Source organism: Lynx rufus, unplaced genomic scaffold, assembly GCF_022079265.1.
Source record: "Lynx rufus isolate CCGP_SWC_20201006 ecotype Redwood Valley unplaced genomic scaffold, mLynRuf1.p SCAF_8, whole genome shotgun sequence".
Classification (NCBI taxonomy): domain Eukaryota; kingdom Metazoa; phylum Chordata; class Mammalia; order Carnivora; family Felidae; genus Lynx; species Lynx rufus.
The window spans coordinates 132,617,444-132,641,610 of NW_025814896.1; the positions used below are offsets into that span (position 1 = coordinate 132,617,444).

Consider the following 24,167-nt stretch of genomic DNA (forward strand, 5'->3'; position numbering starts at 1 on the left):
GCTCTGAGCTGTCAGTACAGGGCCTGATGCAGGGCTCTAACTCCAACGGTGAGATCATGACCTGAGCCGAAGTCAGCCACTTAACCGAGTGAGCCCCCCGGGCGTCTCTGAAACAACTACTTTAGAACACATCAGTGTGTCACTTTTCTTGTGCCTATAACAGTATAATGGTATTTCATTTTCCTTTTTTTCCTGCATATAAAAAACATGAATACTTAACAGGGGTTTGTTTTTTTTTTTTTTTTTTGTAACCAAAATGCAACTATATCATATCTATCATATTTGCTTTTTTTCATTTACTTGGAGAGTAAATCCAATCAGAACCTATAATTCATCCAGTTCTTTTTTTTTTTTTTAATTTTTTTTTTTTCAACGTTTATTTATTTTTGGGACAGAGAGATACAGAGCATGAACGGGGGAGGGGCAGAGAGAGAGGGAGACACAGAATCGGAAACAGGCTCCAGGCTCCGAGCCATCAGCCCAGAGCCTGACGCGGGGCTCGAACTCACGGACCGCGAGATCGTGACCTGGCTGAAGTCGGACGCTTAACCGACTGCGCCACCCAGGCGCCCCACGTCCAGTTCTTTTAAGGAGTATTCCATTGTCTGGATTTGCCATAATATTTTTTTATTAAAAAAATGTTTTTAAGTTTATTTATTTAGAGAGAGTGCTCTTATGGAATCATGAGATCGAGATCATGACCTGAGCTGAAATCAAGAGTTGGACACTTAACCGACTGAGCCACCCAGGTGCTCCTGGATTTGCCATACTTACTTTACTGTTTCACTATTACTAGACATTTAGGTTGGGTTCTTCTATTGTAAACATTGCTGCAGTAACATCACTAAATATTTTTGTGCATATGTGAATATTTCTGTAGATTTCTAGAAATGGAATTGTTAGAGCATGTGCACATTTAAAATTCCAAAATAATCTCAATTGCCTTTTTTAGAAGTAAATTGAACTCTCTCAATAGTAGTGAGAATACACATATTCCCATATCTTTGCCAGTTGAATATCATGAATCTTTTACATTATTTGCCAGGCTCATAGTTGAAAACTCAGTAGCTCCTTTTGTTTTTTAAGATGCATTTCAGTATTTGATTACTAATGAGATCAAGCACTTGTTAGTCATAGTTGTAATTCTTTTTAAAGATCCATCTCAAATATATTTTTTCTGTGAGGTCTTCTCTAATTCTTCTCCCTTTCTCTAACTCCAGGCAATGATTTTCTTTCTCTTCTCTGCCCACATAATATTCTCTGTTGTAAGTTATTAGAATCATCATGTATTATGATTATTTACCTCTTATATACCAGACCATGGGCTCTCATAAGGTTGTGACCATGTAGTATTCATTGTTTTTCTAAATTTTGGATATCAGTTTATTGGAAATTTGGGAACTAAAACTAGTTCTTAGGCAATGGGGCATAAATGTTTTAAAGGTAATTTCTTTTTTTTCCTCTTAGTTTATTTGACATAATAATTGACATACAGCACTGTATAAGTTTAAGGTACACGACGTAATGGCTGGACGTAAATGTAGTTCTGTAGTATCATCTTTATGTCTCTGCCCGGTGTCTATCTAGCACAGAGCCTATATGTAGCATTTAGTATTTGTTTAGGAAGCTTTATTAAATGGTTTGTCTGATTCCAACTGGGAGTCTATATGTAAGGTTTGCTGTCTTCTTTTTTGGAGGTGGGGGGAGGGTTGGCTCTTATGGTAATGGTTCTAGGACACCCCTTTGTTTTACAAACGAGGAATTAAGTCTGAAGTCTAAGTCTAATGTCTTATCTGGTTAATGAGATATTTTTATTTCTTTATCATACCCTACGAGGTGTTTTGAAACAGCACAGCTCCAAACAGGGTTACTTATGGTCAAGGACAAATACTGATTTCTACTAAGATAGATGGCAAGCTTTTCTCAGTTCTTACGGATTAAGCCTAACCAGTGGGACTTTTGCCTGATAGTCTTGGCTTGTAGCCTTAAACCAATACAAATTATCCAGACTTCATTTGGCTCCTTCCAAAGAGTTATGAGTCTTATGACACACTAGACATAGACTTTTCTAATTGCTAGCACTGGCTGACTCTTGAGAGGCCTGATGCCTTTTCTTTTAGAGAACTCCTAAAACCTGTCCTCTTAGCCACTTTCCCATGAAGTGATCCCACCAAATCCCACTTCATGTATTTTCATGTATTGCCCAAGATACAAGTCATTATACACATCTCTTCTCACTCTTGTTCCCTCACCTGTTCTTCCCTTCCTTTTCAAGTATTTCTCACCCTTGTTCTAAAGTTAAACATAATCACTTGCATCTTCAAATTCTTTGCTGAATGATACTTTAAAAAGAATTTTTTTTTAATGTTTATTTTTGAGACAGAGAGACACAGAGCGTGAGCGGGGCAGAGGCAGAGAGAGAGGGAGACACAGAATCAGGAGCAGGCTCCAGGCTCTGAGCTGTCAGCACAGAGCCCGACGCGGGGCTCGAACTCACAAACTGCGAGGTCATGACCTGAGCCGAAGTCAGACGCTCAACCGCCACCTAGGCGCCCAATGTTGAATGTTACTTTTATCTTTGTTTAAGTAGTAACACCTGTCTTCTTTTTTAAAAAAGTTTTTAATGTTTATTTTTTGAGAGAGAGCGCAGGAGCAGGGGAGGGGCAGAGAGAGAGGGAGGCTCCAGGCTCCGAGCTGTCAGCACAGAGCCCGATGCAGGACTCAAACCCACGAACCGTGAGATCATGACCTGAGCCAAAGTCGGACGCCCAAGTGACTCAACCACCCAGGCGCCCCAACACCTGTCTTCTTCTTAAGGGAGAGCCTTCTCTAGTGGAACTTGTACCTTCTTTTATTCTCTACAGATCCCAGTTAGGAAAGGATAGGAGGTGGTTTCCTTTTTATCTTGTACTACAAGGTAGTACCTTGTAGCAACAAGAAGGTAATACCTTCTTGTTAAAATTGCCGTTGTTGAGTCTCATGTAGTTGGGGTATACTGTCGCTGGGGTCTCTGCTTGCTCATTGAAGACACAGACTTCTGACTCAGTCTTCCTTTCCGTGCAGGGCTGCGCCACCATTCTAGGTGAATCAGTGTTTATGTGAATAGAATACCCAGGAACCTGGCTTCACAGTTTTCTCATCTTCAGTGGAGCTCTTCACTTAACTCATTTACTTACTCTCATGAAGCTACTCTGGACCTTACCATTACCTGAAATCAGTTTTACCTTTGAGATCATTAATTGAAACATCCTGCTCCTGAGCTCTTACCCTTTTATTAAACGTATTCATTGATGCTTTTGAGATAATAAGCAGGTAAGAATCCATTGGCCATTACTTCAGACCTCTTGCCAGGATTCTCAGTTTCCTTGCCCTGTTGAATTTCTGTCATATGCGTCTGCACCTAGATTTTGGATTAGTTTGTTTCTTTGGCCTGCATAAAAGGTTATTTGTTGAGCTCTGATGGAGAAAAAAATTACTACGCAGATTGGTGGTTCTGTGAATTTGTGGTCTCTGTTTCTTGTAAGAGCTGTCAGGGTGGCAGAGCAATTGTGTCATTCTCCGTAGGGTCTGTTTTAAACATTCTTTTCTTTCTTTGAACAAAGTATGCTCTACAGATGGTCTTCTCCCTTCATGAGAAAATAGAAGCCATCAAAGGAGATCTCTTAAGTTTCCTGTTACTTGACTCACGAGTTTATCTCCTCTGTACCATTTGTTCTTCCTTTTCCTTCTGTTACAGTGGATGAGGTGTCTGTCATTCTGTCTCAGGCTGATTCTCCAACTGTGTTTGGATCTCATTCTCTCCTTCCGTTGCTTGATTCTCTTTGTCTTTCATCTTTCTTTTAATTTGGATTCTTTTTCATTTGGCTGAACTTGTTCAAATGTGTCACCTAAAACAAAAAAAACAAATGACCCCTAGAAAGAAATCTCGATTCTTTCTACCTTTTGCCCCTTCCCCTCAGCAAAACAAACTCTGCCGTCTCACTTTCTGGTCACTCCTTGGTCTGCTATAATCTCCCTCCCATCCTCTCCCATCACTAACACTGCTCACTGCAAGATCATGCTGATTTCCTTGCTGCAAACACCGTCATTTTTATCAAATGTTCAGAAGTACTTGACGTTTCTCAAATTGCCCTCTCCTCTTGGCTTTGACGATATTACTCAGAGCATCTTCAGCTGTTTCTCTCAGGCTTTGCTTTCTCTTCCACTGCTAAAATGGCAGCTTATTATTTTTTTACTCATTCTTTGACTTCTTAAGCTTGTGTCTATTTTGGGGACTCTCTTTATCATTTATATGTTGATAATTTCTGTTTTTCCATCTGAAAGCTTACCTCTGAGCTTTAGGTCCTACATCAGCTAGGCATCTCCCCTTGGTTATACCAGAGATACTTCAAGATCAACATATCTACAATATTATTTTTCCCCCTTTGCTTTCAGATCTCCTTCATTTCCTGTGATCTTAGACTCAGTAATGCCACTATCCATCTAGCTTGGATCAAGCCAGAAATCTGGCTATTTGGGTATGTCATCCTTGACCTCCCATTCAGTAAGTCCCCAAATCCTGTCAGTGTTGCCTCCAACATGTGATTTACTTCTCTCCCATCTGACTGTTACTTTCCCACTTCAAGTGACCATCATATTTTTCTTAGGTTGTTATGATATTCTCTTCCCCATTATTCTTTCCTAGCTTTCTATCCATTTTCTACTCTCCCACCAAACTACTTCTTATAAGATGCAGATCTAGTCATATTATTCCAAAATTCAGAGTACTTAAATAACTAATTTCCTATTTATTCAGGGAAAAGTTCAAAATGCTAATAGTTTCTTCAAGAGTAATAACCTGAGTTTTGACTTTTCCAACCATATCTCTTGTAACTTCTCTTCTTCCTCCCAAATTTTATCCATATTAATAAATAACTTCATTTGAAGCTGCTTTCTTCTCATTTCCAAGTTTTTTTTTGTTTATTTTTTGTTTTTTGTTTTTTAAACATGTAGATCTCTGCCTGGAATGAAAGTACTAACCCCAAATATTACTAATATGCAGTATGTGGAAATACTTCTGCCTCATTGTCCTTAGTTTGGTTTGAACTCAGATTTTGGATGGAGAAGACAAATATGTATTTACAATGATATTTTTTAGAAACTGACCTAGTTATGTATTTAATTGTAACAGATGGTTGGTTTATAGAAATCAAAAAGAGGATTTCCTTACAGGAGCGTTCCAAGTAGGGGTTGCCAGTGTGAACTCATGCTTCTTGTGAGATATCTGTTATGAGAAGTGCATATAAAATATAGCTAATGGAAAATGGTAATATAAATGCTGTACATAAAATTTTCTTTAAACTATAGAAGATAGATATTTTAAATTCTTAATGATAGGTACTTGAAACAGCACATTGAATACAGGGTCTTTTATGATATATCATTAAAAGTTATTGTGATGATACTGTTAGCAAGACATGTAGTTCTCTTGCTTGCTTTCGGCAGCATGCATACTAAAATTGGAACAATACAGAGATGATTAACGTGGCCCCCGCACAAGGATAACAAGCAGATTCGGGAAGCACTCCGTATTTTATCACTATATTGTACACCTGAAACTAATATAACAGTGTATGTTAATTCTACTGGAAATAAAAAAAGAGACATGTAGTTCTTACCATGTGCCAGGCACTGTTCTGAAGTGCTTTATTAATTTGTTAGGTTTCTGTTTCATTTTCTAGTCACATCAAAATGACATGTTCTTTAAAAATATTCTTTCTTTAGAAATACTTAGTTTCAAACATTTAAAAAATATTATGACCTTCTAAGTAGAACAGTTACTTGCCCATTTTTTGCAAACATAATGAAAAATGTGTTACCTGTCTGTGCTAAAGTCGTATTAAAGTCAGAAAGTCTGAGTAGCCTATATCCATTAGTATAATCTCATTAATTCTATGAGTAAAGGTTTTATTTATTCCGTAGTGAAAAGATTTAATGTTTTAACATTTTTGTGTGTTGTCTCACTTGATGTGACAATCTGTGAAATACGTAGGGCAGATATTATTCTTCCTGTTTTCGTGAATGAGGACACTGAGGTTTGGAGAGGCTAAATAATTTGCTCAAAGAAATACAGCTAATAAATGGAAGAGCTATGAAAGGATCTGTGCTGTTAGAGTTCTAAGGTAGTGTCCTTTTCTCTTCTCATTATTATGCTTATTTTCTAAAGTACAAACTTGAAACTCTGTATAAGAAATTGGTAGCTGTTAGTTTTGGACAAGCTGGATGGTTATTTTAGAAAAGTAATTAATATAAAATGTTCTAACATTAAAAGGATTTCAGATTTTAGAGTATTTTTAAAATCAGTGATGGTTCAACTTTTTCTCCCCCACATCTTCTTAGGTTTAGGTTGAGCCTCTCCAAAAGTAAGTTGTGGGTTTTTCATTGTTTTTAATTAATTAATCTTTTTAATGTCTCCAAGTAGAGAGAATAATTAATTCTGTATGGTCTACCCTTACTGGAGATCTACAGTATGATGGATAGTTCAAGAACAGTACATTATCTAATCCCTTCTTGTTTGTAAGTCTTTCAAGGGCTTGTGTGGAACATTTGAAGATGGACATGTATGGAATTCTGCAAATTAATCAATCTTACGATGATGAACCTGCAATCTGAATCCTAGACTTTCGTGTATCTAGTTTTCTCTTCTTTTTGGCATGGCTTTGGCCTGTTCCCCCCCCCCCCCCCCCCGCCCCCACTGCTGGTGATAGGCAGTATTATATCCCAAATTATTGAAAAGGATTACTATAAGGAGAGCTGCTCTTATTCTTTCTTTCAGACTGGTTTGCTGTCAGACTGCAGGGTAGCCAAGCGGCTCATGTAAATTGTGACATCTTCAGTTCTTCTCTTCTAGGTCTGGCTGGATAAAAGGAAATTGGTAATCATGTCTCTTAAAGTAAAAGGAGATGATGGAAATGTCTGTCTTTTTTTATGTTTGGATAGCAGAATTAGGGAGAGGTTGGTGATGATGAGCAAGGAATTACAGTATCTTTAAAGCCCACTAGTGTTTGTTAGTGTAGAAACTGTTCGCTGATCATTCAGTGGAACATGCAACTCTTGAAATCAGAGTTTGAGCCCCACATTGGGTGTAGAGATTATTTAACAATAAAATCTTAAAACAATATTTCATACCCATTAGAGAACAACTCTTCATTCCCTCCTCCCCCCCCCCCCCCAGCCCCTGGCAACCACCCTTCTACTCTCAATGAATTTCACTACTCTAGGTACCTTATATAAGTGGAATTGTGTAGTATTTGTCTTACAGTATTTGTCAAAAGGCTCATTTCACTTAGCATAATGCCCTTAAGGTTCATTCATCCATGTTGTAGCATATGCTAGAATTTCCTTCTTTTTCAAGTCTGGGTAATATGTCATTGTATGTATACCAGTTTTGTTTATCCATTTATTTGTAGATGGACACAGGTTCCTCCCACCTTTTGGCTATCGTGAATCATGTTGCTATGAACACAGGTGCACTGTATTGGAGACAGAATTTCAGGTCTTTTCAGAATATATCCAGAAGTGGAATTGCTGGATCATATGATAATCCTATTTTTAATTTTTGAGGAACTACCAGACTTTTCCATAGTGGCTGCGCCATTTCACATTCCCATCAGTAATGCACAGGGATTGGGATCTCTCCACATCCTTGTCAACACTTGTCATTTTAAGGTGTTTTTTTTTGTTTGTTTTTGTTTTTTGTTTTTTTGTAGTAGCCATCCTAATAAGTATGAAGTTCTTCTCATTTATATTTATTTTTCTTCTGTTTGTAGGCTTAAATTGTTCTTTCTCAGGTTTTTCCTCAGGAAGCCTAAATTGTTGAATTTAGATCTTTTCTTTTCCTAAATTTGCATTTTTTGGTATAAATTTCTCTTAAATACTGCTTTTGCTGCCACCCACACATTTTGAGAAATTGTAATTTTATTTTTATTTAGTGGCACCTTAATTTTTGAAAGGTATTTTTGCTGTATATAGTATCCTAACTTGCTAGTTTTGTTTTACTTTTGGTACTTTAAATATATCCCTCCACTGTCTTATGACTTGTGTTATTCCTTTGTTCATAATTTTTTCTTTCTGAGTTTCTTTTTCTGACTGGTTTTAGTCAGTTTCATTATGATATGCCTTGTTTTCTTTGTGTTTCTTGTTTTTGGCTTTGTTTGAGCCTCTATCTGTATAGTTTTAGTTTTTACCAGTTGTAGAGAATTTCTAGCCCTATTCACATGTGTTTTTCTCTTCTTTTTCCCTCTCTGGTGACTTCCAATTGTATGTATATTAGGTTACTTCGTGTTGGCCCACAACTTACTGATACCCACTTATTTTGGTCTTTTTTTCCCCTCTGGGTTTCATTATGGATAATTTCTGTTGTCATGTCTTCAAGTTCTGTTGTCTTTTCTTCTGCAGTTTCTAGTCTCCTGGTAACACCATCCAGTGTATTTTTTCATCTCACACATAACATTTTTATCTCTCTAGATTTTTTTATTTGGGTCCTTTTTTATGTATCAAGTGTCTCTAACATTTTCAGTGTTTTCTAAATCTCTTTATTTATTGTGGTAAATGTATGTAACGTGAAGTTTACCATACTTGAGTATACAATTCAGTGACACTAGTATTATGTTCACAATATTGTGTAACCATCACCACAAACGATTTTTTTTGAAGCGGTTTTTGTTGCTGTGTGTGATTGACCACACGAGTAGTTTTGGCTTACAGAATGTGAACAAAAGGGGTTTGTGAGTAGCGTCGAGGCAAAGTCCTTATGGGGAGCTTGTATCCTTTTCTTGTCATCTCTTTAATGGCTGGTGTCGGTGCTCTTACCCGTCATCAGGAGGTGGAAGCAGTGTATTCGTGTTGATGGCAACAAAGCTGAGGAGCCGAATTTCCGATGATCATGGGAGCTACTGTATCCACGCTTAACTTTCTTTTCTTTTCTTTCTTTCTTTCTTCCTTTTTTTTTGTTGAATGGTACAAATGGCCTTTATTGTTTGTAATGGGAAGTGAAAGAGAGGAGGGGATATGACGGCTTCAGCTTCTGGGGCAGTTCCAAAGATTACCTCACTGTCCTTCGAAAGGACCCTTAACTGTTTTAAAGCAGACATAAAGGCACTAAGGGGCATTTTCTGTCACTTGCAGCTGACCCCAGTTCAAACTGATACTTAAAAATTACCATCATTTCTTTTATATTGTCAAAGAGGTAGGTTTTTAGAAATAAGTGGAAAAGGGCAACTTGTTTTTTTAATGGCTTTAAAAAATTGATAGTTACCCTTCATTAGAATTCCTTTTATGTATGTGCTTGTGTTTTACAGACATTTTATTTCTTTCATGTCTTTTTCATCACAGTCCTGCAGTGTTGGATTATTGTCTCTGTTTATTGATGCTATTGAGGTTTAGAGAAAGAAGTTATGTAACTTGGCAGTAGTGATGGAGTTCATATTCCCTTTCAAATCTGACTCCAAATCACACTTTTTTCACTAAGCGGTATCTTTTCTAATGCCTCTCTTTTACATCTTTATTTCTGAGACACCTCTGGTTGGTAAATTAATCTAGGAGGTACCCTGTGCAAGTGACTAATTGTTTCAGGTCACTTATTTCTTTTGCTTATTAGTGAAGAATGAGAAGTTAAAATAAACCTCCCTGAATCTACAAAGTTGAAAACCACTGTAAACCCTAGACTAGTAGTAATTCAGTCTTAAAGGTTTCTATCACACATGATGGTTAATTCTGAAGGTCTCAACCTAGCCTTTGTTTAAGTCTTTCAACTATGCTAGTGTCTTCATCAGTTAAAGTTTAGTTTTAGGTATGGTTAGCTTTTAATTACTGCACCTATGATCTGAGGAAAACAGGTTGAATCTTCTAGTCTATCCTAAGTTTCTAATTCATTGGGAAATTAAAAAAAATTTTTTTTTAACATTTATTTATTTTTGAGAGACAGAGACAGACCATGAGCAGGAGAGGGTCAGAGAGAGAAGGAGATACAGAACCTAAAGCAGGCTCCAGGTTCTGAGCAAGCTGTCAGCACAGAGCCCGATTTGGGGCTTGAACCCACGAACCGTGAGATCATGACCTGAGCCAAAGTTGGATGCTCAACGAACTGAGCCACCCAGGTGCCCCAGAGAAATTTTGATGCATTTTTGGTTTTCATTCTTACTACAGTATTTTGTTATTATATAATAGTATTCATAGGACAAACACATCACATCCTAGGAGCTAAGAGTGCCAAGAACTACTTGAAATATATGATCATATAAAACATTTACTTCTTAAAGAAATTTAATTTTTGTAATCTGTTATGACAAAATATTTTTAAAGCCTGGGTGTTCCAGAACCTGTTTAACCTGTTATCTCTTAAGTGCAATGAAGACTGATTGCATACCTGAAAAAGAAATTCACTGATGGAAGAGACAGATGCCAGAACTATTGAGAATAAGTCCTTGTTTGTGTAACCTTTTAGTTTGTTGGGTCTTTCCTTTTTTTGGAGTACAGGAAATTAAACGCTATGGAAGAATTGGCATTCCCAGCTGGTCACATGTTCACTGTGCTATAGAATTTCTTAATGCTACATTTATAATTTTACAAATCCGACATGATTTTTCTCTTTAGTAATTGACAAAGTGTAGATTTAAGTTTAACAAAGAAAATAATTTAAAATTGGTAATACTCTATATAAATGTATAATTCTGAATGTTCTTCAGCTGTGAAGATCTACTAACCATTATCTTCTCTTCCACTAACCTCTGTTAATTGGATACATGTAGTATTTTTTTTTTCTTTTTTTTCTTTCCCAGTACTTAACCTACTTTTTCAGTTCCTCAAGTTTGAGCACTACCAGTTGAGAGTAGTCTTACTGAATGGTTCTTCTCTCTCTCTCTCTCTTTCTCTTTTGTTATAGTTGACACACAATGTTACATTAGTTTCAGGTGTAAAACAGAGTGGTTCGACAATCCATTCTATACACTTCGCAGGGCCCACCATGATGAGTGTGGTTACCATCTGTCACCAAAGTTGTTACAGTATTGTCTATATTTCCTACGGTGTATTTTTTTTTTTTTTTAATCCCTGTGACTTAACTTATTTTATAACTGGAAGTTTGTACCTCTTAATCCCTTTTAAGAGAGCTTTCTTACAATGCGTCTAAACACGCCTCTGGCCAATGTGGTAGCCATTAGCTACAAGTGGCTAAGTTATAAACTATTAAACTAATTCAGTTCCTCAGTTGCAATAGCCTTATTTCCAGTGTTGGGTAGTCACATGTGGCTGGGGGCTACCATATGGGACAGCACACAGAGAGAACATCTTTTGAGTATCTGAAATGCAGCTAATCGGATTGTGTGTGACCTGAAGAAGGTACCCAATGTGATTTTTATTATTTTAGTTATGTCGTTTAGTAATGTAATTATTAGTCTTAATTTCTAGCAGAGGTCGTTTGGAAAAGTAAGGTCTTTCATATCTCTGAAGCCTTTCTTACCAGTCTACATTTCGATGAAACTTTTCTCACTTTATTTGCAGGAAATTTTCAGTGTCATTATACAGTGTTGCTTAGTTAACAGATAAATAGGATTTGCTCCTTTTAAATGGCTTGCCAGAAAAAATTATGGTTGTTTTTTTAGATGTTTATTATATTCCTGATTATAGGAGTAATATATGGTTATTATGGAAAATTAGAACATGTAAAGAGTAAACAATAAAACCTTATAACCATCCAAAGATAATTACTCCTACCATTTTCAGGTTTTGTTTTTTTTGTTTTTTTGCTATTTTCCTAATTTTAATTTTGTCTTTAATATGGTAGCATAAGGATTTTCCTATGATACTGTTAATTTTTTTCTTAAACTTTTAAACAAGTGTACTACAATACTGAATTAAGTGGTTTCCATCATAATTTGCTTGACCATGCCCGTTGTTGGACATCATGTTCTGTGTAATAGTGCTCTTTGTTTTGTAGCACTGATTACAAGGGTATGTTCTATAACTTGAATATAATCCTTTAAATTTTTTTTTTACGCTTTATAATGTGTATTTGGTTTAAGTTTATGTCTTCTACTAGAGTATAAACCACTTGAATTTAAGGACTGTGTCTTGATTACCTTAGATCTTTTTTGCAGTAAGACAGGATATAAATAAAGTTATTTTAGTTACATTTGTATTTCCAATTTATAGCACTGTGCTTGGCATGTAGTCACTCATTTATGTTTGATGAATTGAATTTAGATAAGTGGCTCATCCCTTCTCATAGATTTTTGCCTGTAGCTAAGAATATGTATGAAATTTTAATAAAAGAATAATTCAGTTTTTTGGACACATTCCTTGCCTTTAGGGACTGTAGTCTCATTTGTAATTGTTTTCCTTTTTTCACAGCTCTTTTCATGGGAGAAAGTTTTTGGTTATGCCATTTAAGGAGATGAATAATTTTTCAAGGAATTCATATTTGAGCATATTTGCCTGGCTATATCACTGCCACAATATGGTTTAGCTATTTGAAGAACATCTTTAGTAGCAAACACATAACAGTGAATCATGGGTGCTGAGATACTGGCCAAATTTAATTATATAGCTTTGTAACTTTTATAAGTTGATTTCAACCGTGTTCTAATAAAAGGAAACATGAAAAGCAAAATTAACGATATGTATAGTTAATATTTTGTTTTTTAAACTTACTGGATTTGATGATATAAAATGTCGAGGATATGAGTCCTTATTTTATGCATGAATATAGTGTGCTATATTTTGAAAATTATATTAGTGCCAGCAAATGTAGTCCTTAACCATTCATATGATATTTTAAATAGTACTGTTTCGTAAAAAGCCAGTATATGCAAAGTCTGAATCAAATTCCTTTTTAGAACATGTAGACAAAACACATAGTCAAAATTGGTATAAAGAGAGCAGCAAATCCAAAGGCATTTGTGGTAATTACTACATTGAATGATGAGGAGAGCATCATTGTTATTCTGAAATGCAAATTATTGACTAGATAGTTTTTTCAGAATGTATTTTAGTCAACAGTATACCCTTTTCATATTTATACATTAATACATTTAAGTCTACTTCATTCTTCTTAATATCTCTACAGTATTCCGTTAGATGTATTTTTTTTTTTTTTAAAGTAGACTTCATCCCCAGCACAGAACTGAACTCAGGGCTTGATCTCACAACCGTGAGATCAAGGCCTGAGCTGAGATCGAGAGTTGGACTCTTAACTGACTGAGCCACCCCATCACCCCTCCATTGGCTATATTAAAAAATTTATTTTAATGTTTATTTATTTTTGAGAGAGAGAGAGAGAGCACAAGGGGAGAGGAGCAGAGAGAGAGGGAGACACAAAATCTGAAGCAGGCTCCAGCCTCCAAGCTGTCAGCACAGAGCCCAGTGTGGGGCTCGAACTCACAAACCGCGAGATCATGACCTCAGCTGAAGTCGGGAGCTTAACCAACTGAGCCACCCAGTTGCCCCCCTCCATTGGATGTATTTTATTTTATTTTATTTTTTTTTTAAATTTTTTTTTTCAATGTTTATTTATTTTTGGGACAGAGAGAGACAGAGCATGAATGGGGGAGGGGCAGAGAGAGAGGGAGACACAGAATAGGAAACAGGCTCCAGGCTCTGAGCCATCAGCCCAGAGCCTGACGTGGGGCTCGAACTCACGGACCGCGAGATCGTGACCTGGCTGAAGTCGGACGCTTAACCGACTGCGCCACCCAGGCGCCCCATGGATGTATTTTAAATTACTTATCCATTACCTGTACTGAAGGAGTTTTGAGTCATTTTAATTACTTCTAGGTATCAAAAGATATTCTTACAAATACATATTTATGTATTTATGCAGGTAGTAGGAAAAAGCTAGAATTTATTTTTGTTATTTCACACATTTCAATTAGTGTTATATAACCTTACAATAAGAACAAAATAAAATTTATTATTATAATGAAAAACTTCCTTTAAAAACTTGGTTAAGTATTTGAGGGAAAAAATGAGAGTATTTTCTCACTTTGTAATATGCACCAAAATAAACTCCAAATAGTCAAAGGGGATAAAGGCAAAATGAAAAACCATAAACAATTGGGCACGTGGCTGGCCTCAGTCAGGCATGTAACCCCTCATCTCAGGGTCATGAGTTCCAGTCCCACGTTGGGCATAGAGCTTACTTTAAAAATAAAATTTAAATAAAGAGCTGTTATCTTAAAAAAAACACAAACAAAATGATTCTGTGTACATGCCCATTTGATTTAAACATAATTGATAAGAAAGCATCTATAGAGAAAAAAAGTTTTTATTTGCTGAAAATGAACAAAACTAAAAAGAGTTAAAAGATAAACTGAGAAAAAATAAATGACTAAAAAGGCAGAACATGCACTGATATTCTTAATATAAAGAACTTCTAGGGGCACCTGGGTGGCTTGTGGGTTAAGCATCTGACTCTTGATATTGGCTTAGGTCATGATCTCATGGTTCCTGAGGTCAAGCTCAAGTTGGACTCTGTGCTTACAGCATGGAGCCTGCTTAGGATTCTCTCTCCCTCTCTCTCCCTCCCTCCCCCCATCCCTCCCTCCCTTCCTCCCTCTCTCTCTATCCCTCCCCTGTGCTCATATGCGCGCGCGCTCTCTCTCTCTCTCTCTCTCTCTCTCTCTCAAAATAAGTAAATAAACTTAAAAAAAAGAGCTTATATAAATTCACCTAACAACCTTAAGTAGCAATAGAAAAATGTTTTAAAGGATTTAGACAGTTCACTAAAGGCCATAGTTGTATCTAATCTGTCTGTTGAATTTTTTTTTTTTTAATTGAGGTGTTGTTGACATACAATGCTACCTTAGTTTCAGGTGTACAGCATAGCGATTTGGCCACTTTGCATGGTATACTATGCTCAGCACAAGTCTAGCTACCGTCTGTGATCTTCGAAGGCTCTTAAGGTGCCATTAGCTCTATTCCCTATGCTGTACCTTTGATCCTTGTGACTTAGTCCATACCCAGAAAGCCTGTACTTCCCACTCACCTTCACTCCTTTCTACCGAGTTCTTAATTTTCACTCATTTTGTTTTTAAGTTTTAGAGTTTTCAATCATTTGATTATTTGATAAAATATCAGGTTCTCTGCTGAAATTCTCCCATCTTACTTTGAACACATTAATAGCAATGACTTTGAGGTTTGTGTTAAATTTCTGAATTTCCTGTGGCTCTGATTTTTTAGAAAATTTTCTTCTGGTTTTATGGTATTTTTGTTTTATCTTGTATGACTGCTAATGTTTGCTTGACTGCTGGATATTGTGTGTGGATAAAATGCTTAGATAATTAGGTAATGTTAACTTTCTTTAGGGAGATTTATATTTTCTGTCAGTCAGGTTTGAGACAGACCACCTTAATCTACTCAATGATTGAACAGATTTGAGGTCGATTTTCAATCTTTTGAGGGTTGGTTGGTTTCTGTTTTTTCTTTATTTCTGGGGTGTAGCCCTTTAGCCTGGACTTTTTCTTTGTGAGTCCCAAATTTTAATTTCTGTGTTCCCAATCTGATGAGAGTTCTGGAAGCTTTCTTCAGCTTCTCAATTTCTGAGCTGCAGCGTTGTAGTCAACTTTAGGTTTACAAATATTATTTCTATTGGAAATTAGAATTTGTTTTATAAATTTGGATTTCATTCACCTTCAGAGAACCAGTTTGGTTGTAAGATAGATGGGGTCATGTGTGTAACTTAATGATTATCAAACCATGCCCATTAATACATTTATATGTGTGTGTACACACACATACATAGTTGTTCTTTTTTGTGTTTCATTTTTTGAAGTATTGGGTTGAATTCAGGTATGTTATTTAAGAATTTCTTGAAGATAATGTTTTCTGTCTTTGGTATGCAAGAAAGGAAGGTCATCTATATTATTTGGTGGCATAGGAGAAAAACAAATTTGTAAAATGAGATGTTAGTGATTTGATCACTCCATGTGTAGAAACCATAAGATCATTTTGCAGATTTTTGGGTTATACTTTTTTCTTAAATACAAACCATTTGGTATGTTTTATAATACTGTAAACTAATTGAGATCATTGTGGTTAGTTTAGTTATAGTCTCGGTAGTTTTTCGAGGAAATGTGGTAATAAAATCAGAGACCTCAGTTATATATGTCCCTTGGTTTGCACTATGGACTGACTTCCTTTGAATATGAGTTTACTTCCTTCCCTCCCTCCCGGAGAAAACTTGCTTTCTTTGTGTATTTATCGGTAGTTTTCAATCAAGTCTGATACAATTAATTCTTGTCTCTCAGCGTTTAGAGCGTTTATACTGTATTTTCCACGTGCTGTTGGTAAATATTGTTGTCTTAGCTGGCTGCATTAGTACAGCTTGCTTTCTGATGGAAATCCAATTTGCTCACTAAGCTCCTCAGAGGGGGGACATTAGGTCATTTGTTTATGCTACAGACATATTTATTGAAATGATACTCCAGAGCTATCAAATTAACACTAGAGGTCTTTTTACCTACTTCAGTATACTTGCTGTGATTGAGAAAGTGAACTTATTTTGTAATTGTATCTTAAGTCCTTTGTGTCCCAAGGACTTTGTGTACATTTGTTCTAATAAATATGTGTCTATACCGTGCCAGGTCCTGGATTAGGCCCTGGGAATGTTGCAGTGAACAAAACAAAAAGTCCCTGCCATCAGTTTACATTTTAATGGGCAGTCATATAATAATAGTTTAATTGTATATAAGATAGTGATTTTATGATAAGGAAAAAAAAAGTAAAGCAAGGAGAAAGATGTGAATATATATAGTGTTGACAGTTGAGATAGTAAGGCTTCTCTGAAAACTAAAAACCCAGTGGAAGTAGGAGAGTTAGCCATGCAGATACATGGATGTGATCATTTCAGACAGAAATAGCAAATTCAAAGGCTTTGAGTCAAGAACATGCCTTGGTGTGATTTTTTTTTTTTAATTTTTTTTGGAAACAATTTTCCAATTTAAGAAAAAGTTTTCAAAACTTTTGTATCACCTTGCTGAGATCCCTCATTCAAGTTTTGTTCATTGCCCAAATAATGTTCTTTAGACCAAAAGGATCTAATCCAGGATCATGCATTACAGCCAACCCTCATGTTTCTTTAATCTCCTTCGATTTGGAACGGTTTCCCAGTCTTTCTTGATTTTCATGCTGTTCACAATTTTGAAGGTTATAAACCACTCATTTTGTAGAATATCCTGCAATTTGGGTGCATCTAATGTTTTCTGATGATTAGACCCAAGATAGGTATTTTTAGCTGCGATTTCACAGAAATGATGTTGTGTTCTTAATGGATCCTATTTTGTGGTATACAATTTATCCCATTAGGTAATGTTAATAACTTAGATCACTTGATTAAAGGTGATGTCTGCTGGGGCACCTGGGTGGCTCAGTGGGTTAAGCATCTGACTTCAGCTCAGGTCATGATCTCACGGTTTGTGAGTTCAGGCCCCGCCTCGGGCTCTGTGCTGACAGCTCAGAGCCTGGAGCCTGCTTCAGATTCTGTGCCTCCCTCTCTCTCTGCTCCTCACCTGCCACAGTCTGTCTGTCTGTCTGTCTCTCTCAAAAATAAATAAACATTACAAAAAGTTAAAAAAAAAAAAAAAAGGTGATGTCTACCAAGTTTCTGTTTACTCCCTCCTCCCTTTGTAACTAATAAGTATTTGTGGGGAGATACTTTGGGACTGTGTAAAATCATGTTTCTGTCTGTTCCTGCTTTCACCCATTGGTTTTAGTGTCCATTGAAGTTTCTCACCTAAATTAATTTTTACTGTGAGGATTGCCAAATACTGATATTCTGATTCAATATTTCTTCTACACTTTTTAGTTGGCATTTTACTATAAGAAAAAGAATTCGTATACATTTATTTATACCAGAAATTCTTTTTTTATTCAATGGGTTATACTTCATTATTATCATCATTTATTTCAATACTCAGATTGTCCCCCATTTGCCACTGGGAGCCCTTTCAGATTGGCTTGCATGCCCTTTTGATGTGATCCAGTCAATCTTTGTGTATTTTTTTTAATGTTTATTTAATTTTTTTAATTTTAATTTTTTTTTTTTTAAGACAGAGACAGAGCATAAGCAGGGGAGGGGCAGAGAGAGGGAGACACAGAATCTGAAGCAGGCTCCAGGCTCTGAGCTGTCAGCACAGAGCCGGACGCAGGACTGAAACTCATGGACTGTGAGATCATGATCTGAGCTGAAGTCACGCTCAACCGACTGAGCCACCCAGGCACCCGAGGGAGAGAGAGCTCGCGCAACAGCTAGTGAGCACAAGTGGGGCAGGGGCAGAGACGGAGGGAGACACAGAAAGGTAAGCAGGCCCCAGACTCTGAGCTGCCAGCACAGAGCCCGTCGTCGCAGGGCTCGAAGCCAGGAACTGCGAGATCATGACCTGAGCCAAAGTCGGCTGCTTAACTGACTGAGCCACCCAGCCGCCCCAGTGTACTTCTTTACTTTAAACAACAACAGTAACAACTTTAACTTGAAATCATTATAAATTCACAGGAAGTTACAAAAATAATACAGAATGTTCCTTTTTTTGTCCTTTTACCCAATTTCCCCCAATGTTTACGTCTTCCATAACTACATTATCAAAATTAGGTTATTTGCATTGATAGGATGCATGTATATAGTTTCATGTCATTTTGTCACCTGTACATATCCTTACTTTTGCCATAAGATGCTAGAGGCTCATTTTATAATTTTCCTGCTCTAGCCCTAGAATCAGTCCTTTCTCTAAGGATCCTTAATTCCTTTTAGAGGAGAGTACTATTTCAAATTTTTTTTTTTTTCTCCCTTTTTATTTATTTTTGGGACTGAGAGAGACAGAGCATGAACGGGGGAGGGGCAGAGAGAGAGGGAGACACAGAATAGGAAACAGGCTCCAGGCTCCGAGCCATCAGCCCAGAGCCTGACGCGGGGCTCGAACTCACGGACCGCGAGATCGTGACCTGGCTGAAGTCGGACGCTTAACCGACTGCGCCACCCAGGCGCCCCAGGAGAGTACTATTTCAAAACCATGTTCTGGGGCATCTTGGTGGCTTAGTCGGTTAAGTGTCTGACTCTTGATTTCGGTTCAGGTCATGATCTCACTGTGAGATCGAGTTCTGAGTCGGGCTGGGCACTGACAGAGTGGAGCCTGCTTGGGATTCTCTCCCCCCCCCGCCCTTCCCCCGCTCACACTCGCCCTCTCTCCTTCTCTCTCTCAAAATAAATAAGTAAACTTAAAAAAAATTTTTTTTTAAATCTGTATGTCTCAAGCTCTCCTTATCTTCTCTAGCCACTTTTTAAGGTTTTAAAATCATGACAGAGGTCAAGTCAATGGGAGTGGGGTACGAGGTAGCTCTGGAGCAGCTGGGGCTTTCACAAGATGGAATGTGTGAGCCACACCAAAGTCTTAAGAGTAGGGAGCTGGCAACATATGGAAGAACTGAGCAAATTAATAACTTTTAATATTGGGAGAAGGAATCAGCTTTTGCTATTGGGAGAAGAGGTACAAATATGGGAAAAGACAAAAGCTAGAGTGAACACATGGTATTGGAATGGAAGTGGGGCTGTCAGTCTAAATAAACACATGGTTTTCAATAAAGATATATGCAAATAGAGATGTAGATGTGAGTGCACACGCACATACCTGTGCTTCCTTCATCTGTCCGCTGGAAGAGTCTAAGTACAGAAATACTCCAACAGCAGTGAGCTCACCTAGCACCCAGAACGTGGTTTTGTTGGTTTTTTCTTAAGTTTATTTATTTATTTTGAGAGAGAGAGAGGGAGAGGGAGAGAGCATGCGCACATGTGCAAGCCAGGTTAAGCAAGAGACTCTTGATTGTTAAAATATCACCTTTACTTAGACAAAACCTGTTAATTTTTTTCCAGAAATATCTGCCAGCATACTATTAATGGGTACTTGCTATCATAGGCAAGGCCACAGGTTGGAGTACTTGTTTTTTTTATAGAAGAAAAACAGTCATTCATCCAGAAGTTCCGTAACTTTTAAAAGTTCATTGTGACAAGGTAGCCAGAAAACTTTTGTATGAAACTTTGTCTCACAAAGTATAAAACTCTTTTATACTTTAATGATCTTATTTTTATAAATTTTGCAGTGCTGTATGAAACTTTGTCTCACAAAGTATAAAATTCTGTTAACAATCTATTATCGTAAATATTGGTGTTGATGAAATGTTGTACTACCTTGCCCTCCTAAGGGTTTTTACTTCTTAGTTGTAAAAACTTGTTCTGTGAATGATGCAGTGAATGAATTTCAATTTGTAATGCTACACATGTAGTTCCAGAGGCAGTTTTATATTTCATTTAAAGTATCAGTGGTTAATGGGGCGCTTGGGTGGCTCATTCGGTTGAGCGACTGACTTGGGCTCAGGTCATGATCCATGGTCTGTGAGTTCGAGCCCCGCGTCGGGCTCTGTGCTGACTGCTCAGAGCCTGGAGCCTGCTTCTCATTCTGTGTCTCCCTCTCTCTGCCCCTCCCCCACTGATGCTCTGTCTCTCTCGGTCTCAGAAATAAATAAACATTAAAAAAATAATAATAAATAAATAAATAAAAAGTATCAGTGGTTACTATTAACAAAGGTTTTTTTTTTAACTATTGTTTTCATTAGTTTGCTGTTGAGAATATATTTTCTTTAGTTATATATTTCTTCATTGTAATAGTATCTGACCATTTTATTTATTCATTCATTCATTAAAAGGGTAGTGTTTTATTTATTTTTAACGTTTATTTATTTATTTGTTTGTGAGAGTGAGAGAGCTCATGCGCATGAGGGGGAGGGGCAGAGAGAGAGGGGAAGACAGAATCCGAAGCCGGCTCTGTGCCGTCAGTGCTGAGCCCAACATGGGGCTCGAACTCACAAACCGTGAGATCATGACCTGAGCCGAAGTCGGATGCTTAACCAGTTGAACCACCCAGGTGCCCCGGTATACAACCGTTTTTAAACTGATCAGGCTAGAAAAAGTGAGTACTTTCTTTCAACTGTCTAGTAAACCTCTCTTATTGTAGAATTTATTTTGTTACTTATTTCTTCAACATTTCAATTATTTTTTGTTTATCTTCCAAAGATACCAGCTGTCAAGAAAATGCACTTTAGTTTTTTACCATCCTGTTTTTCATATATTTTAGCCATTAAAAAAAAACCTTAGTAAGAAGAACTAGTGTTTCCCAGTGGTGTGTGAGTCGTTAAGAAAAATACCTTCTTTTGATGTTAAACTAACAAAACAAAAAAACTGAAACATAAAAGAGGCTTCCAAACATTTATCATTAAGTTTAATGGTAAACTTGGTAAAGTTTAATTGGTAAAAAGGAAAATTGGTAAAGTGCTGGAAAGAATTCAGGCAGGAGACATTATGCAAAGAATTATAGAGATTTGTTTCCGTATTCTTGTTGTTCAGGTTTTAAATATCTTTCTAGTTGTGGTGGCTTTGGTTTTGTCCAGTCACAGACATGAAATACAGATTCTGAAAAGCTTTGTGTTCTGGAACAATCATGTGCCATAACTAACAAGGTTTAGGAGAAGAAATGGGATAGGATCAGACTGTGTAAAACCTACACGGCTTGCAACCAGAACGCTAACAAGAGCAGTAACAATTCGAATAAAAATATCAACACTATCACAGACATTTGAATTTCTGCAGCCTTAAATCTTAAGGGTTGTGCTGTTTTCTCTGAGATTTAGGCCCACAAAGGCCTTTACTTCCATAACCTTCTTTATCATGTTTTTGTTTTTGTTTTTTTTAACAAAGGAAAAATGTCTTCTCATCTTTTTCATTTGAACTTGGAACCTCCCTTGATAGCTTAATAACATGAACAGTGTAGGGGTCTTTGAAGCTACTGTTTATATTTTAGGAAAGCATTTTGGCATGAATTTTGGCTTTTTTCATAATGTCTTATATTTCGAAGACTTTCTTTTTAATTTGAGAAAGCTTGCCTGTCATTTAAAAACATTAACAAGCTGGAAAAAATCATGTATTTTACTTAATATTCTAATCATTCCCTTCTGTCTATTTGCATATGAGGTGATTGTTTTAGATGTTCAGATTATAGCAGAACTATTATATGTTATTAATGGTTATGAATGCGATTTAGTAGGCTTCAGGTAACTTTTAATTTTAGGGGGGTGATAGGATTAGCTTGCCATTGTTTTTAGCTTTATAATTTGGGCCATAAGAGCTTATAGAAGGAGCAGATAAGGGATTAACACTGCCATTTTCTATTGGTACAATTTGCATTTTAGTATTATCTTAAATCTGTGGATATATATATTACATTCATCTTCGGGTAGTTTTGTTGAAGTATAGTCGATAATAAATTGTACATATTTAAGTTTTACAGTCTGGTAAGCTTTGGCATATGTTTACACCCCAAAATGGATTGTCTTAAATCTCCTTGGAAATCTTTCTACTGGGGAATTTAAAAGAATTTAGTAGGTCATATTTACCTATAATAAGGTAAGATGCATATAAACTGTAGTATTTCACACTTCGGTGAAAGCTAACAAGAGTGCGATGTTACTGAAAACTCCTATATTGAACTTAAAATGTTTTAAGGTTAAATATGCAAAATTGTAATATCGTCTTCCTGCACCCTAGTGGATCATCTTATATATTCCAATTGAGTACATACAGCTAACTTAGGAGATTTCTGAGGTCTGTTGGCATCTTGTGGATACTTGGAAATACGGTACTAGGTCCTGGTATAGAGAGTAGATAGAATTATCAGCCATAGAAGTCGATCATTAAAATTAACTCCATGTGTGTGTTTGTATTATTACCTTTTCCTTTTGAGTGTAGGAGAAATTATGGTGATTTGTGAGTTCAAGTTAAGGATGATTTAGGTTCAGTGTTTTTAGGTATTTTTTTTTTAAACCAGGGTTACTAATGTGTATCTGAATTGACAAGAAGTCCTTATTTGTATTTGGGGTGTTGTTATTGCCAGAAATTGAGCAATATGTAGAGGAGTGATGAATGAAATGATAGTTGATAATCAGCCTTTGTAAACTCTAGATTTGCCTGTATGGTTTTCAGATTGTTTTAGCAATGCGACCTTTTGTCTGCCAAGTAATAATGTATGTACTACCAAAATGTAAAACAGACCAAAAAATAGTATATTAGATTCCCTTAAGACTTGCTCGTCTTCTCTTTTATTTATGGGGGAGTGAGTGTAGATACAGTAGATGAGAGAGAGAGAGAGAGAGAGAGAGAGAGAGAGAGAAGGAGGGAGGAAGGGAGAGGGAGATGGGACAGATACTTAATTTAAAAGGTTAAAATTTTTTTTCTAGTTGTTGAAGTGTTACTTAAAAAGTCCCCTCAGATGTGGAGAAGAAACATTGCTTCCTAGGTGAGGATGAAATATACCTTGCTTCTGTAGTTTCTGTTGAGAAAAATTTAAAAAAGAAAAATTTTTTTTTAACATTTATTCATTTTTGAGAGACAGAGACAGAGTGCGAGCGGGGGAGGGGCAGAGAGAGAGGGAGACCCAGAATCCGAAGCAGGCTCCGGTCTCTGAGCTGTCAGCACGGGGCCCGACGCAGGGCTCGAACTCAGGAACCGTGAGGTCATGACCTGAGCCGAAGTCGAACGCTCAACCGACTGAGCCACTCAGGCGCCCCTGTTGAGAAGAATATTTTACTTTTTCAGTAAAAGTATGGGGCCACTGAGTCTGCAGAGTTACATATATAATTAGAAGGAAAAGGGTGTATACTTTACAAACACTTTTTATTTTGCTCTTTTCTAGTAGTAGTTGTATGGGGAGTAGAAATAGCTGCTTCTGGTTAGAACTTCTGCTTCTGTTATGTAGCTAAATGGCTCTGTCCAAAAGCTTTTCTCCATTATCTACATTCCTTTTCACAGTGGGGGTTTTTATGAGAATTAAATGAGAAAGAAAGTGACTTCCCTTGGCACAGAGTTGGTGCTCAATGTACATTGATGTCCTAATGTGATTTGTGGGTATATATTTTTGCCCTCTGATTTTCATGAGAGCTTGGTTTGTAAACTTGGTTATGCCTTCAGAAGTTTATTATTTAGATGTGATTAATATTTGACTGGAAAACTGAGGATATTATATGTGTCAGAATAATGATGTGATTGGAATATTTCCAATGATTGCTTTTATGTGGGGTATAAAATGAAAGGTTTAGGG

At 36.8% G+C, this 24,167-nt stretch overlaps 1 protein-coding gene and 1 non-coding gene across 2 annotated transcripts in view; both read left to right on the forward strand.

The window, feature by feature from the left end:
* ROCK2 (Rho associated coiled-coil containing protein kinase 2) overlaps window positions 1–24,167 on the forward strand; it is a 138,127-nt gene that overhangs the window by 20,577 nt on the left and 93,383 nt on the right. The window lies entirely within an intron of this gene.
* LOC124504424 (U6 spliceosomal RNA) lies at window positions 5,472–5,575 on the forward strand. Its single transcript, XR_006960406.1, has one exon. It is a non-coding gene; the product is annotated as a U6 spliceosomal RNA (small nuclear RNA).